General features: G+C 41.0%; 1 protein-coding gene across 4 annotated transcripts in view; it reads left to right on the top strand.

The window, feature by feature from the left end:
• Window positions 1–13577: 13577 nt before the first annotated feature.
• Window positions 13578–21676, top strand: part of TIAM2 (TIAM Rac1 associated GEF 2) — a 169082-nt gene continuing 160983 nt past the window's right edge. For 3 of the 4 annotated variants that reach the window (XM_042825807.1, XM_042825801.1, XM_042825784.1), the window contains exon 1: window positions 13971–14037. The gene's annotated coding sequence lies outside the window, so the exon portion shown is untranslated. Of the gene's footprint in view, window positions 13613–13970; window positions 14038–21676 lie in introns of those variants that run through there. The other variant, XM_042825794.1, reaches the window with a different exon arrangement.

The raw sequence follows: 21676 nt of genomic DNA, 5'->3' as shown, positions 1-21676 counted from the left end.
ACATGGGAGAGGACATACCCAGGTCTCAGCTCAGGCATATTGAGAGGGCAGCAGGCAGCCTTGGTGGTGAAGCTTGTGCTTTTCTATCTACTCTGTGCCTGATTAATGGACAGAAAAATGACTTCGCTTTCTAGGGCTTTATTCTGACACATTTCATCAGCACCATCGCTTGTTAACACATATAAGACATATAGTTTTATCCTATTATGTCAGAATAAATTGCAGCCCGCAGGCCTGATTCTCTGCCCCATTATGCCAGTTTTACGCTGGTGCAATTTCACTAGCACAAACAAGCTCCACCAGAATAAAACCAGCACAACAGCATGGAGGTGCAGTGCCTTTGTCTTCCAGAGAATGGAAAATAACGCTCTAAGACATGGTTGCATTAATAACAGCATCTGTGGTGAAAAGTAAGGCCGGAAGATGTAGTTTGAAGCTAAGCTATTCCTACAGAAAGAAACAGAAAGACTTGGACATGGTATTTGTGCAGTAGGTGCATGGTAGCTGGTTCTGATTTGGATTTTTCTGACTTCCATGGTATAGCTTTGGGTGGTGTCAATTACACGAGGAAATGATGACCAGGTCTCATAGCTGTACCAGGCTGATAACAATTTAGAGCAACACCCTCCTTTAGCTCTGGGTCCCTTCACGTCTCAGCTCTGTTTAAAAGCATTCCCCGAAGTATTTGGAAGAAGGTTGTTCTGTGGTATCTACTCTGTGGTTTGCTTTTGAAGAAGCAGCTAATCTGAAAGTAGTAAGAGAGTGCAAAACAGATGTGATGTGGTGTTTTGTAAGAGCAGTGTCCTGCAAAGTTCTACCAGAGAACTACAGAGAGCTGCAGAGCTCTTGCAAATATCAGAAGAGCTACTATTATCTGGCCTTCCTGGGTGCAGTGTAACATGTGATCCAAGAACATCCTTCCTCTCTATTTCCCATCTCTCTAGATAACAGCTTTCTGAAGAATTCAATTCAGCTATTATGCAATGCTTTTAAAACCCTGCTACTTCCTTTTCTGGGGGTTGGACACCGCTGGTATTTTTAAATTAGTGTGATTCCCTTACATGTTATGAATTATTTGTTATGAATTATTTGTTGGCATGTGCATGGTTCTTGCGCAGTATAAAGAAGATATAACTCAACCAAATCTAAGATAAGAGTAACTGAACGCATCTGCTTGAAAATGGCTTAAGTCAAACCTTTTCAGAAAACTTAAGTGCAGTATTTCTGTCAGTCACTTAAAGGCTGACAATATAGCTACTACATTCTATAATGTGCATATATAGATTAGCTTTGTGTTTTGTGGGCAAATTTTTAGTTCCAGATAGAAAATGTCAGAGAACTTAAACAGATTAAGTGCCCAAATTCATTATAAAGTAGGCAAGCAATATGAATCTCTCTGCCTTTTATCTCTTCATTTACTGTGTGCTTGTAACTCAGTGCAACAGCGGTTACTTTTGCAGAAGTACACTGACGCCCAGGACTCCTCCCTGAACTGAAGTCCATCCCTGGGCTGTGTCTCTCCTCTTCAGCTCACTTATCTGTGTACACCACTGTTTATTTTCCAGTTTGTTTTGGATATTGGATGTTGGTTAGCAAATCAATTGTAAAGAAGTCTTCCTAGCAGACAGGACTGTATGGCGCATTAAACTGTTGCTGAATAACTATAAATCAGTACATTCATCAAAGCTCTGAAAGGCAGAATTGCATCTTCATATGGGTGTATTTCACACACTTACACCTTGCCCTTTTGTATTAAATGCCTTTGTGCGTGTGATTTCCTTGTACACTAGATATTTAACACGTGCTGAACCAAAGGAAGGGCAGCATTGTTGCAAGTCAGCACAAAGGAACTGCAATAGGAAAGGCAAACTTTAAATATCCAGCAGCCATTTCAAGTAGGCATTATGAGAAAAACAGACTTTATGCACTTCTTAGGCAGTTTTACAAGGTGACAGAATGATACACAATCATTCATATATATTTCTCTACCACCATACAATCATCTGCTGGAAATCCACTGATTTTTTTTTTTTTTTTTTGGTTTATTGGTATCCTCATAAGGTCTGTGGATAATACGAAATGGTGAAGAACAATAAAGTTGCTGGACTAGCATATGTATATTAGGACTACAGAACAAATCCGAACAAAATAATGATTATGTTTTCATTAGGTCATTTTCTCAATGTCCTTCTAGTTGGCTGTGCAGTGTTTTACTTGAACAAAGAGAGGAACTTAATCCAACCCCTACCATCAGTAATGCTAGATATCATTTCTTGATACAGTATTTTTGTTTTATCGCTATGTCTGTTCAGTCACATATCAGTATGTCTTTTTCATAGCAGTTACTGGGGAAAATTACTCATTTGAGAGGGACCTTCCTTGCTATTGACATGGCAAAACCCTTGTGCAGAAATCTACTGTGTGATCTCAAGGACTATGATTGCAAATTGAACACAAAATTTGAAGACTTTAATTTTTTCAGTTAGTGCAGAGCTTAGATAACAATTTGCAACATGCTATTCATGAGGCTTGGAAAAATCCTGGTCATTCAGTCTCAGTAAGTGCATTTGCAAGGAATTGTTGCTTGTATTCGTCTAGAAGCTTCAGGAGTGTCGTGACAACTGGTTGTTCAATGTTTGCGAAAGGATCTGATAATTAGATACGCTCCAGGCTGCTTGTGTCCTGTACATAAAGCATTAGATTATCTTAATACAGAATTAAAAGGCTTCCTGTCTCCAGGGACTGTTCCCCCTAGATATAATGCATACTTGTGAAATTAATGCCCAGAAAGCACAATTAGATTATGTGGTTTGCATAACTACATTGAAAGCATGTGGTCCCCCTAGTGAGAAAAAGTGAAGTCTCTCAGTAGGCAGAACTGGGTAGAGGTGTCATATATTTGTTTCTTACTTATTGATACCTCCTACATTTTTGTTTTATCTCGAGTAGTACTCAGAAGCTATAGCTGAGGCCTTTTGGGGTTATACTCATTAGCCTTTGCTGTGCTTGGTGCAGAGACTCTACCATTGAGGAGAACTGTGCTAACATGCTTGACATTACAGGCTTTGCTTCAAGCTGCCTCATATCAAACCAAACTTTGAAAAAGCAGGTAAAATGTGCTCAAACCAGGTACCTCCTCCAGTAACCATTTAGAACCATGTGGATGGAGTTCCCTGGGGAAAAAAACAACAACAACAAAAAAACAACCAACACACTACTGATTCTTAATATTTATATATTTGCATTTATATCTATCTACCCATATTTATGTATATCTATATATGATTCATAGCAATTTGCTTGAGAACTGAAAAGAAAGAAAGTCTAAATTTATAATGATGTGAGTCTGAGAGAGAAAAAAAGCAAAAATCCCATACCAGCATAAACTTCTTCTGGATTTCGAACTCAAGCGAACATACAATATTTAAGGCTCGTGCTTTTCAAGAGCTTCCAAAACATGTACAAGACAGAAAAGAAAATATGCAGTCAAATCTTGACAGGTTTATTCAACAAATGCAGTCAGCTGGCTGCAGTCGATGAGATTGTGGTCCATTGCAAGAAGAATCTTGCTGGAATTCTGCAAGGAAATGAACCTGAACCAGTTGGAGAAGATAAATCATCTGGTCTGATGGGTTACTTCTGAATCTTTGTTGCACTCTCCCTATAAACTTCTTTTATATTTTCCTACAATCATTCCCCCTTCCCAAAACAGTACAAGCAGCTCCTTTTTCTGTCCCTGTCTCCTCCATTATGACTTTAATATAAAAAACTACTTCAATCCAAGTTTTCCACTATCTCAATCTCCCTCCCAGGTCTTCTACCTTTATTTGTAACAGCAGCTGAGAAGAAAGCAGTGTGTTTTGTGGCTTTTTCAGAATCTGTACAAAATTTGCTGTTTAAGCTACCTACGCTGGCACTAGTTGGCCAAAAAAAATCCCTTCAGAGCAAATAAACCAAATGGCAATGACAGACTTTTCGTTAGTTGCTGCATTGATGTGGCTACTTCTCTAGATCCTTAAGAATTTTGCACTAAATGTAGACAGCATTGAGATCTCTTTCACTACATTTGTTCAAAATGAATTGAAGAAATTGATAAGCAGGCAGATAGAGGAGCAGTCTTGTTTCATTGGGAGCCAGACTGAAAGCAAATAAAAAGTGTTTTTTAAAATCTTATCATTTGTGTTTTGTGGTTAACAGATCTGGATTTTATATTATTTTTGTCATGGGTCCATTTTTATCATATACTTCATAATATAATGGTATCAAAGAGGACTAAGGCCAGGAGCTAAGGCATAAATCAGTTGTCACATCAACTTCCATCTAGCCCAAGAGATATGATGCTGTGTTCTAAATAAAACTGACTTAAAACCCCTTGGTTGCAAATTAGTATGCTCAACTGACTTGAGGTTAAAACAACCAAGAAAGGCAGGGAATGTGTGCTGGTCAGCCTCAACCTATGAGAACCATCAGGTAGCATCCAATTCTAAGTACAGGAATTCTTTTACTTAGCATCATCTTAACACAATCTGTTCTTCCTTCCTGCTCCCATATGTAAAAAGTGTCGAAGTTTTTCACACAATTCAGTCTCCTAAGTAAAACACATCAGAAGTAGATTTCTTTATTGCTTGCTCTTCTGTCCCCAAAATCAGTGTACGCTTATCTTTGCCTCCCCTTTTTTTTTAAAAAAAACATCATATCTAATGACTCTCTGAAAGTGTATATTTCTCAACTAGCCCTATGTGATCATCCTTCTCACCAGCAAACCCTCCATGTGGCCTGAAATGTTCATTTGGTCTTTGAACAAATCTGTTGGAATGTCAAATGATTAAGCAATGTCCATTTTCACCACTTCAGAAGGAGACACATGCCAAATCTTCATTAATACTCATCTTGCAAGAAAGAGGAGAAAAAGTAAGCTTCTTCCAAAGGAAGCTTCAAAATCTCTCTCTGAGAAGGGACATACTTGCCATCTATGAATATGTGAGATTCGTGGGATCACACAATGGTGTGAGTTGGAAGGGACCTTAAAGATCAACTTTTTCTAACCCCCCTGTCATGGGCAGGGACACACTTCACTAGATCAAATTGTCCAAACCTCCGTACAACCGGGCTTTGAATTCTTCCAGGGATGGAGAATCCACAGATTCTCTGGGCAACCTGTTCCACTGCCTTATCACCATCACAGTGAAGAAATTCTTCCTTATACATAATCTAAATCTACTCTTTCGGTTTAAAGCTATTACTTCTTATCCTATTGCTACACTTCCTGATAAAGAGCCTTACTGCTTTCCTGTTCATCTTGTTTGGGCACTGGAATTCTGCTCTCAGGTCTCTCTGAAACATCCAAGCTGAACAAGCTCAGCTCTTACAACGTGTCTTCATAGGAGCTCCAGCCCTCTTATCATCCTCATGGCCCTCTTCTAGTCTTGTTCCTACATCCATGTATTTCTTGTGCTGTGGGCTCCAGAACAGAATACATACTCCAGGTGGGGGTCTCATTGGTGTGGGTCCCATGAGAGTGAAACAGAGCAAGACAATCATCTCCTTCTGTCTGATAGCTTTACTTCTTTTGATGATTTATGTTATGTTTGGATTTCTGGAGAAGAAAAACTCCTGAAGAGAAACTTAATTTAGAATATGTTACTTAAGCTTTAATAAATAGATATGAACTGACAGTGAATGTCTGTAGCCTCATTAAAGATTTCTAATTGATGGAATGATAAAATATTGAAGTATTAGAACTGCAAAGGAGACAAAAACGTAGTAAATGAAGCTCAGTGAACATAAGGGGAAGATAAAATACAATCACCAAATGTCTGTGCCTGTGCCTGCTGGCCTAACATCTTGAACTCTTGCTCTCACTCTAACTGCTCTTCCTGACTCAGATGCTGAAGGCTCAGCTGGCAAGTGCCTGCTGTGAGTCACTGTGTAGAGAACTACCCCTCTGTGGGGAGACTGATGTGTCAAAAAATCCCAGTGTTGCCTAACTTAATTGGTCTACGCCATGAAGCACCATCTCTGTCATTTTACAAGGCCCTCACTTGTGGTCCTAAGTGCGATCCCCTGCTGCTGCTCAGGATGTTCTCTAATTACAGTGTTGTCTGCAACTTTCAGCTTGTTCTTAGTTTCCTACCAAACTTCTTTAAATGGACCATCAGCCCCTATCTGACAGCTTCTTCTTGAGGTCCCTTCCAACCCAGGTGATTCTGTGATTCTGTGTGATTCTGTGATTCTTCCTAAGCCTTGTCCCAGGAAGCTCCTGTGCTGGCAAGGACTTTACCCGAATTTCCAATAGAATTATTCACACGGCCCTGTCTTCCTCTGAAAATCAAAAAGTAAATAGATTTCATGGTGATGAACATCCTAGGAACCCTATGAAGGAAGGAAAACTATTAAACTAGCTGGTCTATTGCTAACCCCCCAAAGGTCTAAAATGACATCTACAGCATAAAACTAAAATGGAGGACCATGAAAATTGGGTCTTTGCCTTAATTCTGGATGTTCTAAATAAATAAAAGTAGATTTGTAGGTCACACATTACTAGACCCTAGACATTGTGTTTTGTGTTTGCTTATCTTGCAAAGCAACAACACAGACCAGCACAACCCTATAAAGGCTCTGTTCCTCATCAGGATTTAATTATAAAAATTCTGTATGCTGCAGAAATTTGTGGTCTGGGAATCAGTGGTACAGGCTTATTATGTGAAAGGATACCAGCCTGCTTCTCAGACACATAACTCTGACCCTTTTCTCTTCTTTAGCACTCTTCTGGAGCAACTGCTGGCAAACAGGAAAAATAAGTCATTGCTCCATGGATCCAAACGCCACAGTATATAGGAAAGAGCAATAGCACAATTTTCCTTTTGCAGGAAGAAATTCAGTCATGTATACTAGGTTAAGCTAGGACACTTGGCATACCTAGAAATCCTTTTATACATGCAGTTTTTTGCATCTCAATGTTTTTCTATATCTAGCAGATAGATAGTTACTATTTGTTTCTGTTTTGTTTTGTCTCCTTTTCCTTCCAAGTAACCAGTGGCTTTTGAAATTCTCTTGGCCTTCTACTTTGCATGTACAAGTGTAGAGAGTTTGCATGGTACTTCTACTTCTCTGTATTTCATACACTAGCAAGGTGCAGACACAGCCTGGAGAAACCTCCAAAGAAGCTGTGTGTTTTCACATAAGCTTGTGTTGGCAGTTTAGGTCTGGACTCAAGAAGACATCTTAGTTCAAGAGAACACGTAGGCACATACTTCAGTCTATTAAAAACTGGAACTTAATCAGTGCATCCTTTTTTTTTTTTTTTTTTTTTTTTGAGCCAGCAGTGGATCAATGTGAAAACCAAGTCACAACTGCATGGCTCTTTCATGACTTTGAATGTTAGTCTAGATAGGAAGGAGAGATGAAAACCTTAGAAATGACTAATAATATTATATGTTTTTACTGTGCCTCAGAACTCATGCCAAAAATCTGGGCCACATAATATTGGTTGCACGAAGACCTTACTGTAGTCTTAGAAGGTTTTGTCTATGTGACAAATATATTTTCAAGAAATCATTGATTATGCATTTTAAACTAATACTTTAAACATGATTTGGTACCTATTAAGGACTCAAAGAGAAAACAATCTGCAATATTAGTAATATGACGTTGCTTATATCCTTTCTTTATGAACAAGAAATGCGTCTCTGAAGTTGCAACAGAAATACAAATGCTCCCTTAAACAGGATGCTTATTTTATTAAGATGATGTACATAAAAAAATCACTGTCATATCATATAATAAATCCACCCCCTCATACTATTTGGAACATGCCAGATGCTACCAAGGGACAAAGAGAAGACTACTTTTTTTTTCCTTAGCAGTAGTGGGATAACAGATTCCTCTGAGAACTGGAATTGTATTCTGATCAGTAGAAGAGGAAGGGAAGATAAGAATGAGAACAGAAGCAAAGTGCTGATTCCTAAATTGTGGAGAGCACAGTCCATTTTAGGAGTTGTCTTGCAGGTTTGCACAAGCTAATAGAATAAGGCAAGTGAAGAGTCTGTAAACACCCTGCTGTGCAAGATAAGCTGTGCTGTGACTGCTATATCTTCCATTCCAGTGATGATATCAGTGCTAGCAGAAATACTGGTCTTGGTTTGGTTTGGAGGGAGAAGTTGTTTCAGCAGTCCTGGCAGTTCTGCCACTTTAGATTTAGAAAAATGATAATGGCTAAATGTGATAAAAGCTTGAGAAAGCCTTTGACATTGAGTCTCACCAGCCGTCTTCCTGCCATTGTTTTCAGAATATGAATCTGTGCTACACTTCCAGGTTTTAGTATCTTTAATTGAATTATTTTCTCCAAAGAGAGCAGTGGCCCGCCTTTGCCTTGCACACAGGTTGCTGTTAGGAAGAGCTTTAGGAAACCGTGGAATTAGGCATGATTGTGTATTCCAAAGGCTTTGTCTTCCCCTTCCATTGGTGCCCCCACTGGAGGATGCGCTCACATAATTGTCATTTTTGAAAATAAATATGTTCCCCTTCGGGCTTAAGATGAAGTTGATTTAATTCAATATAACATTACAATGCCTTCACAGGCTTTGGACCTGGGCTTCTGAGGGTGATTTGATGTGCCAAAAAAACAAAAACGCTAGCATATGAGCATGGCCTTGGCATTCTGTTCGCTGCAGGCTTTTATCAGGGAGCTGTGAGGGGAAAAGGCCCTGACTGGTCCAGCCAGCCCAAGGAGGTGGCTTGGGGCATGGCATGTGGGAGTCTCTGAGGGCCTCTGCACATGATTATCTCTGTGCAGCTCCCTGACAGCTCCTCTTGATTTAGCAGCTAAAGGAAAATATTTTTGTTTGAGTGCTGTTTATCTGTGCTTATAGCCATAAGACTGCAACAGGAGACTGGTGATGAGCTATATGCACACAGGCAGCAGCATGAACATAGGGTAGGAGGGGCTGTGCTTGCAGGAACTGCAAGATCTGCAAGTTGAAGTTCAGCAGAAAATAGCCTGTATATAAATTACCTTAGAGAGCACAATGAAGTTGCTTTCATTCACACTGTCAGTGCAAAGGAGTGGCATTGGATTGCAGTAGTGTAGTCCTGGATACATAGTCACACGTAAATACTGATAACAATGTCATGGCCATGAGCCTCATTTGAGGTCAAACTTTTATGATAACATGAACAAGAGGGTTGTAGAAAGATTGGATCTTTGATCTTCGTTTTCTTTTTAAGCCCATCAACTTCCTGTTTCCATTTTAGCCTTTTCTGCTGTTTTTACGTGATAAAGCTGCAGAATAACTCCCTGTAACTGTATATTTTTAAAGATAGATATCTATTGTTCTTTTCACATAACATCTTGAATTAAACTGTACTTCAGATACTTGAATAATGCATAGCTTCTCTTTAAATATCTAATAAAAAGTGCTTGGTGGGCAGGTCAGTTTTTGTCTCAGATTGTCCCATCTCAATATTGTGTAGCTCAGAAGACCAACAGGTGTTATTCATCAGGCCTCTGAACCTTGCAGCTGGATCAGCTCCTGTCCCTGCAAAAAAGATCTGCTCCTGGGGGCTTTGAATGGCTCTGCCTTCCTTGTGAAAACTTCTGGCTGGCAAAGCCTAGTCCCATTGGTGTCAATAAGACCAGTGAAGGTTTCAATTATAGGTTTTTTAGATCCTGAGCACAGCTCTGGTGGAACTATTCTTCAAGTTTTATATCTTGATATACTTATAAATGCAATGAATTTTCCATTTTTTCTTTCCGGATTTTTTCAAAATTTAATTTAGAAATTCCATTTTTACTTGAATGTTTTCATTTATAAATTCAAAGTATTGACATTTATTTATATGTATACGTACATCAGGTATACAGAAAGTGATAAAAGTATAAGTTCCAACAATTTTATTTTTGATGGGAAATAATACAAGAAGTTTATCAAGACACTGGAAGTTAAAAAGAAATCAATACAACAACCCATTTGCACAGATCTTCTATGTTTTGAAGATGGACCTTTGCAAAGGAAGTTTTACAGTTCTCTATGACACTGGATGTATCATATCTTCACACTTAAAGAGATACTGTAAGTCTAAATATATGTTTGGAGGAAATAATTCTGAAATAACAGTTCTGTGGGGCTTTTAAAGTTATTATCCTTTCTAGTCTTTTCAGCATGGCCAATCCTGTTACTGTGATAGTGTCACTAACAATTCCAGTAGTAGTTCTTACAAGAATTCTTGTAAGTTCTTATAAAATTCTGCACAGATGTACAAAGGCCAACCAGTAGAGGGGGCACAAAAGCCAAAACACTGGTTTGGTTACGTGCCAAAGACAAGCATTTTTCCTTCAGCGTGTGTGTGTCTGTGCATATGTATGCGTGCAAAGAGTAGAGGAGAAACAATCACTTTTATGTTCTTTAATTTACTTTTATTAATTTATCCTTAATGAAAACGTGTTCTGTCTTAATTACAGGAAAATACTGTTAGAAACTCAGCTTCATTAAACATCTCGAGAGAAAATGCATTTGCAGAGATTATATAGCATTGGCCACCTGACAGTTTTCATTGTGTATATGTTTTTCTACTAACTGAATCACTTGGCAAAAGCTATGGAGAAATGTTTCTAGAAATTGTATGCTTCTATACTGTGTTTCTCCAGTGGCCTTCATTGTCCCCAAAGCACCACGGGGAGACAGGGCTGAAACCTTCCCTGCACGAGTGCTGGCAGGTGCTATAGCTAACCCAACAGGAGTTCTAGCAAGAAGCATCAGCAGCAGTGAGAGAGAAATGCAGAACTCTTACAGTGCATAGAAATCAGTGCTGAAAGATCCAAACTAAACCAAGGCATGTAGCAGAATAGCTGGGCATGGCACAGAGCTTCCTCTGCCCTGAACTGTGCTGAATTTCCTCCTTGATGTGACCTGGGGGGGCCATTAAGTCCAATTTGAAAGAATTACCTCAGTTTTTACCACTGAAAACAGTGCTGGACATCTGTATGTCCCAGAAGCCAGGGGAACAGGCACAAAGGAGACCAAACCATTGTGAACCACTGTGGCTGAGTAGAACAAGGACAGCTGCTGGGGAGCAGAGAACAAAAGTAAAGTAGATGCCCAGAAGCCAGACATGCAGGGGGGGTCAGGAGGGGACAGATAAAGGATTTCACTACTTAAAAGGGAGAGAGAGACTTGGAGGACAAGCAGGAATACCAACAACAGGCAAGCACTCTGACAAGACATGCTGCTCCACGGTAAATCAAAAGGAGGAGGATTAAAGTGGTTAGGACCAAAGAAGCATCTAACACGAGAGTTCCTTGTGAGGGAAAACCAAATGGGTGAGGAATACAGGGGCAAAGTGGGGAACAGAGTGTTCTTACAAAAATAATGCTCTATTGTGCACCTTAAGAACTTGGTATGCCCATGGAACAGCCACAGATGGTGTTCGTTAAAGCCTACTTACAAAAGGCTCAGCGGATGGAGGCCCATCGGAAGTCCTTCTGTAATCTTATATGAGAATTAAGTTCTGAACAGCAAACTTTGGGTCTATGTAAGGATCCAAACTTCACGAGAAGACCAGAGTATTTCTATCTGTGTTTCGATTTTGAACTATATTTTTTTTTTCCTGCCAAATTTCAATTTACTTCAATAGATGGTTTGTTTGAGTGAACCATGAGGTGAAGACTGGGCCTGAGACTGCAAAACATAATACCATGCAAGTCTGCAAGAAACATACTATTCCTCAATGTTTTCAAGGTTTACAAAGCTGGTCTTAGTGTAAATTTTCATTATGTAACATTTTGTGGTGATATTAGCTTTAAGCGTTTGTGACAGAAGGCAGAATTTTCTGGTATGACTCTTGTGTCTTTTTTGATAGGTAACTAGCTCAGCACTTTTCAAATGCAAAGATTTTCCTCCTGGGATCACCCCATGGGCTGGAGATACTACCAAAGTGACTGTAAACATAATCTATCACGGCAGAACTAAGAACTGTGTGAGGATCACTGGGCATTAATGCCTCCGTAACCACTTTTGCAGTGCTATCAACACTGTAGAAATTAGTATTATGTATGATATTTAATTTGTTTTTATATTCCTGGTGTGAGAGGTCATTTGAATATGAGACAATTGCAAGCTTACATGTCTTTTTAAGAGTAAGTAGTCAGCTCTCAGGCCTGTGAAAAATAAATACAAAACACAACCCTGGCATGATCCTGAAAGTTCAAAGTGAGCTACTGAGGAAAAAATTATTTCTAAGGGTTTCCATATGACTTTTTAGTATGTCTTATTAGCAATACTGCCACTGATTGTTTCCAACAGTTTTCTGTGAGTCTTTGTTATTCCACCTTCTGCTTGGCACGTTGGGCCAGCAGACATCAGCTGAAGGACTCTCCTTAGGCTCTCTGTTGTGGGGTGCTACACACTGTCAAATTGAGAGTCCAATTATAGGCTGATAAAGGAGAAAAGCCACATCCAGGCAGGAGAAGGTGATCTGAAACAGTGAACACCACAATCCCAAATTAAACAGTTATAAATTAAACAAAGATTTCTGTCCATAGAAAGATGGAATAAACAGAACATGATGCAGATGAGTACTGTGCATTAAGGTTCAGCAAACTTATCCATTGAGAAGGGGAAAGACTGCAAGACTGTTTTTTTTTTTTTTTTTACTTCTCCTCTCCTTTCCTTTCCTGAATGATTGTTTCAAATACAATGAAAGAATTTGATTTTTGACTTATACTTACCCGGTACTACTTTTTTGTGTGTGTGTGTGCACAAAATGAATGTGCAGTTCTCCAGTAGTTTTGCAGCGTTCCCCTTCTTCCTTCCATCAGTAATGATGACTTCATGTATGTTTTTATATCTCTAGACAGTACTTCTTGCCAAACTCTGTACAAGTTCAGTTTAAGGAACCATGTTGGTGGGAGATTCTACTCAATTTGTCTTAAAACTATTTAGTGCTTTACATTTAAAGCACTCATGGTCACCACACAAACAAATGTTAATTAGTTAATAACAGAATCACAAAACCACCAAATTTGGAAAAGACCTCTAAGATCACCTAGTCCAACCACCCACCTGCCATCAGTGTTTCCCCATTAATCCATGTCCCTTAGTACCATCTCTACATATTTCTTGAACACCTGCAGGGACAGTGACTCAGCCACTTCCCTGGACAGCCCTCATTCCTCACCAATTTTTTGGAGAAGAAATTTTTCTAAATATCCAACATGAACCTCCTCTGGCCCAATGTAAGGCCATTCTCTCTCATCCTATTGCTGTTACTTAGGAGAAGAGGTGACCCTCACCTCACCACAACTCCCTCTATTCAGGGAGTTGTAGAGGGCAATAAGATCTCCTCTGAGCCTCCTGTTCTCCAGAGGAATGAAGTAATAATTTTTAAGTGACAACAGAAAGGTGCTTGCACAGTAACAACAATAAGAAACGCAGTGGAAGAACAGAACGCAGCAGGAAGCAGCAGGCAGCACACCCGTTCTTCTGAGACGGATCAGCTGTGCAGGGGCGGTGTTTAGCCCCGGCTCTCTCACACAGCTGCGAGAATTGCAAGTGTGTTGCTGGAGCCATTTCCACCGCGGCTCTGGTGCGGAGCGCTCCTTGGCAAAGTTCTCCCAGTGAGTTCTTTTTTCATTTGAAGTCGTTGGATTTGGGGCTGCTCTTATCTCCAGTCTCTCTCGCCGCCGTAGTGACAGGGCAGGTAACTCTCAGTAAGTTTGCGTATCAGTTGAAACTGCAAAAAGACACCGCCAAGACGGCACACCTGCCGCTGTCCGGGCCGTGCCAGCAGCACCGCGCCGGCCCCGACGTGACGGCAGGACCAGGCAGGGGGGCTCGGCTCTGCACGACGCGGAGGAACCGTGGGGCGGGGTCGGGCCGCCTTCTCCGACGGGAGGGAGGGACGGAGGGGGCGGGCGGGGGAAGCGCTGCCGCCGCCGCCGGTGCGAGGAGCGAAGTAGAGGCAGGAACTTCTCTGCCGGGAGCTGGGCGCGCCGCGGGGACAAAGTCCTTGGGGGCTGCGGCACTCCGCACCCGCGGGCAGGTAAGGCGGAGGGAGGCGGGCGGCGACCCTCCAGCCCTTCGCCGGGAGCTGATGTGCGGTCTGCGTGCGTTCGCCGCCGTCCTCCAGCCGCTCGCTTCTGCCGACGGCTCCGCGGGACGGGGTCTGGCCGCCGCCTGGCTCCGCGGCTCCTTTCGGACCACTCTTCCGGGGCTGAGCACGGCGGTGCTGGTGTGGCCGCTCCGGTCATTTGGCCGCCGAACAAAGAGACGCGGGTGCGCACGGCTCCGCGCTGCGCTGTCCTTCCCGGGGGGGGCCGCCCGAGGAGGGGCTGCTGCTGCCCCGCGGTGTCCGGCCACGGCGCTCCCGCTCCCCTCTTTCCTTACTGTGGGACACGCGGCTCCGCTGGCGCTCTCGGGAGCCCCTATGGCCGGTCAGGCGGCCACCGTGTGCGTCTGTCTGTGCCCGGCTTCGTCATGAATATTTACTTGGCAACTTCGTCCATCACAGGTAGTCATTGCAACACGGGGCTGTGAAAACGCAGGTCAAAATTGCAGTGAAATAAATGGGCTTGCTATTGCAAATCTCGGTTTAGAGGCAAACAGCGTAGTTAGCAATGGCAATTTTCAAAGGTCAGGCTTGCGTAAGTAAAGTCTGGCGAAGATGTATTGATGTAGATGATTTTGGTTCAGAGTTTTAATAACGTGCAGTCAGTTTTGCCTTTGTATGTGTCTGTGGGGGCTCTTGTCGTTTCCCCAGAGATTTCAGCGTGTGACTCCAAGGTTGCCATGTTGTGTTCTTCATGCACCCAGAGCTCCCACTGAATTAATTTAACAATTTGTTTTAAGTTAACAGCAGGATTATGGTCATTTTCTTTAATCAGCTTTCAGTAAGGCTATATGAGAAAATCCCCCTGGAACTGCTGGGATCTTTGTATATGCAAAGAATGTAAAAGGAAACCAGTACTTTGTTTGGCTTTTTTTTTTTTTTTTTTTTTAAATCTAACTTTACCTTTAGTAATGTCCTTCTGTGTTGCTCTTTTTTTTTCAAGAGCACAATTTACAACCTTGTAGATGTTTCTCTGTGCATGTGAGTTTACTCCTGTGGGAGGCATCTGCTGATCCAGGAGAGGATTGTTCTCTGTGCTGGAGGAAACACAGACGTCTTGCTCTGGGTGCTCTCACACAGGGATGAGCTGCTGTGGTCCCATTGCACCCTCTCCCTCACACTGGTTCCTTTGATGCTGTGCGAAGCCAGTTCTGGGATCTAACAGTGGAAACTGATGCAACCCAGTGTTCTGCTGCTTTGGCTTCCCTAGGAAGGGGCTGAGAGCATCCAGTCCTACTGCCATGGGGAGAGGGCAGGAGGGGGAAGGACCACCCTCATCACTATACCATCAAGCTGGGGTCTGGCTGTGCTTTGAGTGGTTGAAAGTGGTATGACCTGGTGTCACCCTGGCTGCTCATGCCTACCTCTGCCCCCCTTTTCCAGTTCATACCAGCATGAATGTTTCTGCTGCCCTGCAGTGAACTGGGTTGAGGCACCAGGCAAAAAAAAAAAAACTCAAAACAAACCCAACAACCCAGATTTAATTTTAACCTGGATCATTTCCACAATTTGCTTCACTGGGGGGTAAGAGGGTGTGGGGAAGGTAGGGCTGCTTTTTTTTTAAGCTGGCAGCACTTGATATCACTGCCAAAACTGCCTGTGGAGCTGTGGTATGGCTGTAGGTACTCTAAGCACCCTCTCCCAGGAGTCGCTTCAGTCACTGTGTTTGGCTTATCCTTACTAGGTGAAACAAAGCTTTGTAAAGGACTCCATTAAGCATAAGGAAGTAACTTGTAATAGAAAAATTAAGCGAGTGCCCAAGTGTTTGCATGCTTGTTGCTTTGGACAACAGTAAACACAATAGATGGCACAACAGTGTTCAGTGTTTTATAAGAAAGCATGCTGTTTGTAAGCTCTGACAGTTCTTGCTGTTCTTTGTAGTATGTCTTGTAGTAAGTAATGATCACACAGGTTTGTGACAACAATGGGTGTTGATCCACTGAGTGAAATAAGATGTGCATGTTTCTCAATCCTGGAGCTGGCTGAAGAGTAGAAGCTGGTTGTCAGTGCAAGGCAGCAAAGCCATCTCTCTGCTCAAAGGTGGGGAATCTGGCATGTCTCTTCTTGTCTGTACCATCCCACCGCATCACCTGGGCTCAAGTCAAATTAGGTCACTGATCCAGGTGAAATGGGCTCTTCTCTCAACTGAAAAACCATCACCAAACCATAGTGTGGCCTTGCAACAAGATGTGAAAATCTTTGGTTGCTCTTTGTAGTGGCAGTACAGTCGTAGAGCACTGTAAGCTGGTAGTGCAGTTGCTGCTTCCATTTTACTTAATGTAGTCCCTTGAAGTTGCTGGCAGATGTTGTTCATCTGGTGCTCAGGTCCTGGGGAGCATTCCTGTTTCTCATGTTAAATTTCTACTCTGTATTCTAATGATCTAGAAGTAATAACTCTTGCTGCCAAGCACAAATGATAATTAGTTCTCATTACTTGTTGCCTACCAAAGGGAGGTAGAAGTTGTGTGTTTATATACAGAACTTAGCAATATTTAATTATTGCATCTAGACGCTCTTACCTTGTGTCATGTTGCAGCTCTTCATGGCACTGGCCATGAGTGGGTTGGAGAACTGCCTATGTATTTTAGTAGCAGATGTTTCCAAAACCTGCATTTGTTAGCCAGATTCAAGGTCTTCCGTTCTCAGCTGATGCTGTTACCACCAGATGCTTGTACTTCAGTCCACTTCTGAAGGTCACATTGAATTACCTTCAGTGAAGTGCTTGCAGAGGGTAACATGGACTGAGACCTTCCTACTAGCTGTTGAGCTCCTGAAGCTATGTGCTTGGCTTTTCAGTGATGGATTCAACTTGGATCTTACATCTGATAGTGCCTATAGGCACATCAGTATGGATCTTTTGTGATTCTGTGAAGTGTCTTTACAGATTGACAGGGTTACCTCACCATAGAGAGACAAACATGAGATTTGACTTGTGCAAAAGTCAATTTGGGAGGGTAATAGTGCAATAGTAATGGAATAGAGAAGTTGCCACTGTTCCTGTGTATACTGTCAAATTCTCTCTGGGATTATTTTTCTTTTATAAACTGAATTACAGTGACTCAGAGTAATGCACTGGAAAAGTTTGGACAAATGTTACCAATGCAATTACATAATACAATAGCTAAGGAATTTATTATGAAGCCTGTTCTTGATTCAAAGACGAAAGATTTTCCCTGGTGAATTGTGGATAGTTTATAGCTTCCTCTCCCCTTTCCAAAGTGTACGTATGGCATGGTGTAACCACAGAAGTACATGCTTTCTCTGTTCGGCAAATGGTTTGTGAGGCCTTTAACAGCAGTTGGAAAGCTTGCCATTCCTTGCTTGGGACAGCATGGCTGAAAATAGGTTTTATTGTCAGAACAATTAAAGTGTGAGCACTTCCTTGAGTTTTGCTTCTTTTTCTTGTGGGCCATGATTAAATGTTAGAGCATCTGAATTTAGAAGTGCTCCTACTGCCTACAGAATTTGTGATAGTGATTTAGTAGGTACTTTTATTTCCCTCTTTCTCTCCTTAGCATTCTCAACGTCTTTGTTTATTTTAAAATCAATTATTTGAAAAAGAGTAATAGACTGTGATTTTGTGTATCATGTTTACTGCTGATTGAAATACTCCATGATGTGCCGTTTGTAAAGTAGATAGGTGGTATGAAGAAGACCTAATGTTTTTGAGATTGTGAAGATCATAGCAAAGGAAGTTTACTTTACATAAGATTTTTGCGTGTGTGTGTATAGAGTTTCTCATTATTACGATATACATGCTTGTGTCCCAAACAGTGGGGTGCATGTTTTCTTACAAACAAAAGTGGTGCAATTCCAGGAGATGAAGGGTGAGAATGAAAACCCTCACCAGGTGCTCACCTGCTTGGTAAATGATAGCTTCTCTGTTGTGGGCACCTGACATCTCGCTGTTGGTGCTGGGTCAGCTGGTGTCAGGGCACAGCACCACTTATCAGTCTGGCTTCTCTCTACTTGTACATGCCTGTGAGCTGTGTGGGGCTGCCAATGGTGCTCTGCTTTAGCTTGCTTATGGGCTTTTTGTTTTATGGTTCTCAATCACTTTGGCGTGATGCAGCTGATACGGTCATCACTTCCCCAGTGGTGGGAGTGGGCACCAGAAGGTCTCATGGCTGCTGTGGCCTAGAGGTGCATAGCTTGCGATGTGGTTTCATCCTGCCTGGCCTGCATCTTAATGGAGCTCTTCAACCACGCTGATTGTGATAACTTTTGCCTGTCTAGACAGAGCCTTACTGTGTCTGATTAGATCCCAGCCTTGTGGTGTGCATCACTGCCTGATTCTTATAAATGCCAAGAAGGGAAAAAAAAAAACCACCTCACATTAATAGTGCGTAGTCTGTTTGTTGGTTTTTGGATTTTTTTTTCTTTTTCTTTGCAATGTTAGTATAAAATGTTTATAAGTGTTTACTTTTTCCCTGAAGGAAAGCAGTTTTAGTCAAATGTCTCCGGGATGCAGTTTAGAAGTGAACTTAAACTTGTTATCTTCAGCTGGGGATGAGAAGCCAAATGTTCTCCTTGAGGACATGAGTTGGGATGCTGTAGAAGTCGCTTACAGAAGTTCGTCACTCACTTGAGTCAGCAACTCTGTCTAGTATGTGTGGAGGAATTAATTCCTTTGAATCATTAATAGCAATTATAAGCAAGAAAGCTCAAAAATTCCTTGTTTACGCTGCTTATTTTCCCTCCTTCCTGCTTTTTGGAAATGAAGCTGAATTTAGCTTTGTCTCTCTTTAATATTCAAGCATTGCGAAGAGAGATTGTAGAAACAGTTTTCTGCTGTAGTAATAAAAGAGAGCTCTTTGTTGGTATTGTTTTACAGAAATCAGTCTTCACGAAGTATGGAATTTGTGATAAATTTAAGATGGTGATAAGGTGTGCACTGTCCTTCCCCTCTTCCTTAGAGAAATTCTGGTTGTGAAGTCTTAGAACACATTTGGAGAAAAATTGAGTTACACTTACTATTAAAACCATAAGTATGAAAGAAGTAGGAAGGCATATGTTTTTCAGTATCTCTTATTAGTATTTGAAACTCAGTATCACAATAGTGACTGCTTCTGCTTTCCTTAAATGGTTTAGGCTTGGAGAAAGGAAACGTGTCAAAGAAGTTAGCAGACTCTTCTGGTGTCTGGCAGGAATGGGAAATAAAACTACGTTCTTGGAGCTAGGAAAAGCAGTTGCAACTTAGCTTGTATGCAGTGTCTGCCCAGAGGAAATTCCTGTGTTATAGCAAGAGAGTGGTCAAGGACTAGAGCGTATTATTCTAATTAAATCATTTAGATTGCATCACCACTGTTCTAAAAGCAATGTGTATCTTATCTAGTATAAAAATGAGAATTGTAAATGCATTCAGCAGAGACACTGTGAAGAGTTTAGATATGTGCCAAAACGTCTGCTTTAGTTGATGCTATAAAGTTTAAATTGCTTGCTTGTTTTCTTATTAGTCACTTGACAATGCTCTTAAAATTCTCTCTTCAGAGATAAGGAGACATGCTTGTGTGCATTAAGCATATACAGAATTAGTTGCCTTTACAAAGCACTGTGAGTTTAATAAGATAACTTCTAAAAGGAAATGCTAAATGCTAAACTTGATAGAGCTGTTTAGAAATTGGACATTGATTTCTCATTCTAGTTCAAGATATGAGCCTACTATAGGAAGCTGAGTCCTGGATCTTATGCTGACACTGGTGCAGCTGTGCTCTGGTGCACTGCATTTGTTCAGGCTGGTTGGTGCAAGACTGATCTTGACCATAGATGAGACCTGCAGATGGTTAAAGAGCACTTTAATCTGATAATAGTACCAATAATTAGGGTATAGTTGTCATGATCTCTCATAGAGCTATGTCACAACTTAGTGTGTGATATTTGGCAGTGTCAACTCCCTATAATTAACTTGTGTGATTGTTGTATGTATGACAGCAGAAAGAAGAGAAACTTGAACAATTAAGATACCATTGTTTGGAATACAAAGCTTGTTAAGTAACTATAAGCTTTCAAGCTTTACCAACTGACTGCAAGGCATCTTGTTTGAAAAAAGAAATTGTTAAAACAATTTTTTTTCCTGTGGTTTCAAGCAATCAGGAATGTTTTATTTGAACTAGAATGTTTTGTATATCTTTCCCTTTATCAGATTGAAGGGGAAAATATTTGCTTAAAGATGCAAACAATTTCAGGTAAGTAACACATTGCTTAGTTTCAGGTTTTTCTGTCTAAAATAATTATGTTGAAACCACCAATGCCTGTGTTGCATTGACTTGGTCCAAACGTTAGCTTTCTAAAATGCTTCTCCTAGTGGTACATGAAGTCCAATTAATTAATCCTCACACTTCTGCTCAAGATGCAGGTAGTCTTGAATTCACTGTCACTCCAGCGCTCTCCAGCAGGCATGATCAGATACAGCTTCTGCTTCTTCTGCAAGCTCTTATTTCCTGTTACTAATAAATGTATTAGACAAGTCTATGTTCCTCTCTAGTTGTCTCTCGTACTCAACTGTCTGAAGAAGAACAGGATGTACGGGCAATGCCTGGCCCTGCCTTGTTTTCCTAATTATTATGGTCTCAGAATCCACTTTGGAGGAAAGTGCCAAAAAAAAAAAAAAGAGAAGGAAATTCCTGCCCTGCAGTATGAAAGACAAGGAAGAGGGCATATTGTTGCTGAAAGTCCAGTGAGATTTCTTTTTTTTTTTTAATGCTTTGATACTCTGCAATCACAGCAGTTATTTCTGTAGAAGGAACGCATTTGCTCGTTTAACAGCATCAATTTTTTTTTGTACGTAAGCTCTGAAGTATCAGTCCTGGTGGTAGTGGTACCAAAGCACAGAAACTGGTGTAAAATAGATGTAGCTGGTTTGAGATTCGTTTTCTCTAACAAAATAAATCAGTGCCTCCTGGCTGCAGTGATATCAGCTATTATTGTCTACGTAACTCTGGTGGCATTTACCATACTGTACCTATAATATACTTTCTGTGTGGAAAAAATGTTAAATAGCACAATGTTTTTTTTTTTTTTGTCCTTTTCAGAAAGCACAAAGAATGCCTGAAAAGTTGAATCATAAATAATTATGATAGCTTAATATTTTTTGTTTTCAATAGAGCAGTTGCTCATGTAGCCCTTCTATGTAACTTGCTCTGAAAGTAATGCCTCCTATTTATTTCCATGGAAACTGCATTAGATACAAAGAATGCAATGGCACTTTTTGATAGAGCAAATTTTCAGCTGTGAAACACCTTTTTCCAACATAGTCACCACTATTAGCTAAGCATTTTGATCAGAGATGAATAAGAGGGCTGTGCTCATAAAAATGTAGACCAGTGGAGGTGTCACCACTGCTGTAATGCACCACCCATCCCCTCACTGTGCTCACATCTGCTTGGTCTCCATCTATGTTCAGGAAGTGTTGATGAATGCCAACGGATACCTTTTTTTTCTGCATGAAAGAATTCAATTCCACAACTTTGCTTCATCTGCACTTCCATGTTAGACACCATTTGTCAGACTGTCCCTGCCTTCTGCCCACTGCAACAAAATATAATGGAATTTTTTTGGGAAGGTTCAGCCCATA

This window comes from Centrocercus urophasianus, unplaced genomic scaffold (genome assembly GCF_019232065.1).
Source record: "Centrocercus urophasianus isolate 14NV4802_14NV808 unplaced genomic scaffold, USGS_Curo_1.0 seq_10, whole genome shotgun sequence".
In the NCBI taxonomy this organism is placed as follows: Eukaryota; Metazoa; Chordata; class Aves; order Galliformes; family Phasianidae; genus Centrocercus; species Centrocercus urophasianus.
The sequence above is the reverse complement of the archived record's forward strand: the minus strand, read 5'-3'. Positions and strand labels throughout refer to the sequence as shown.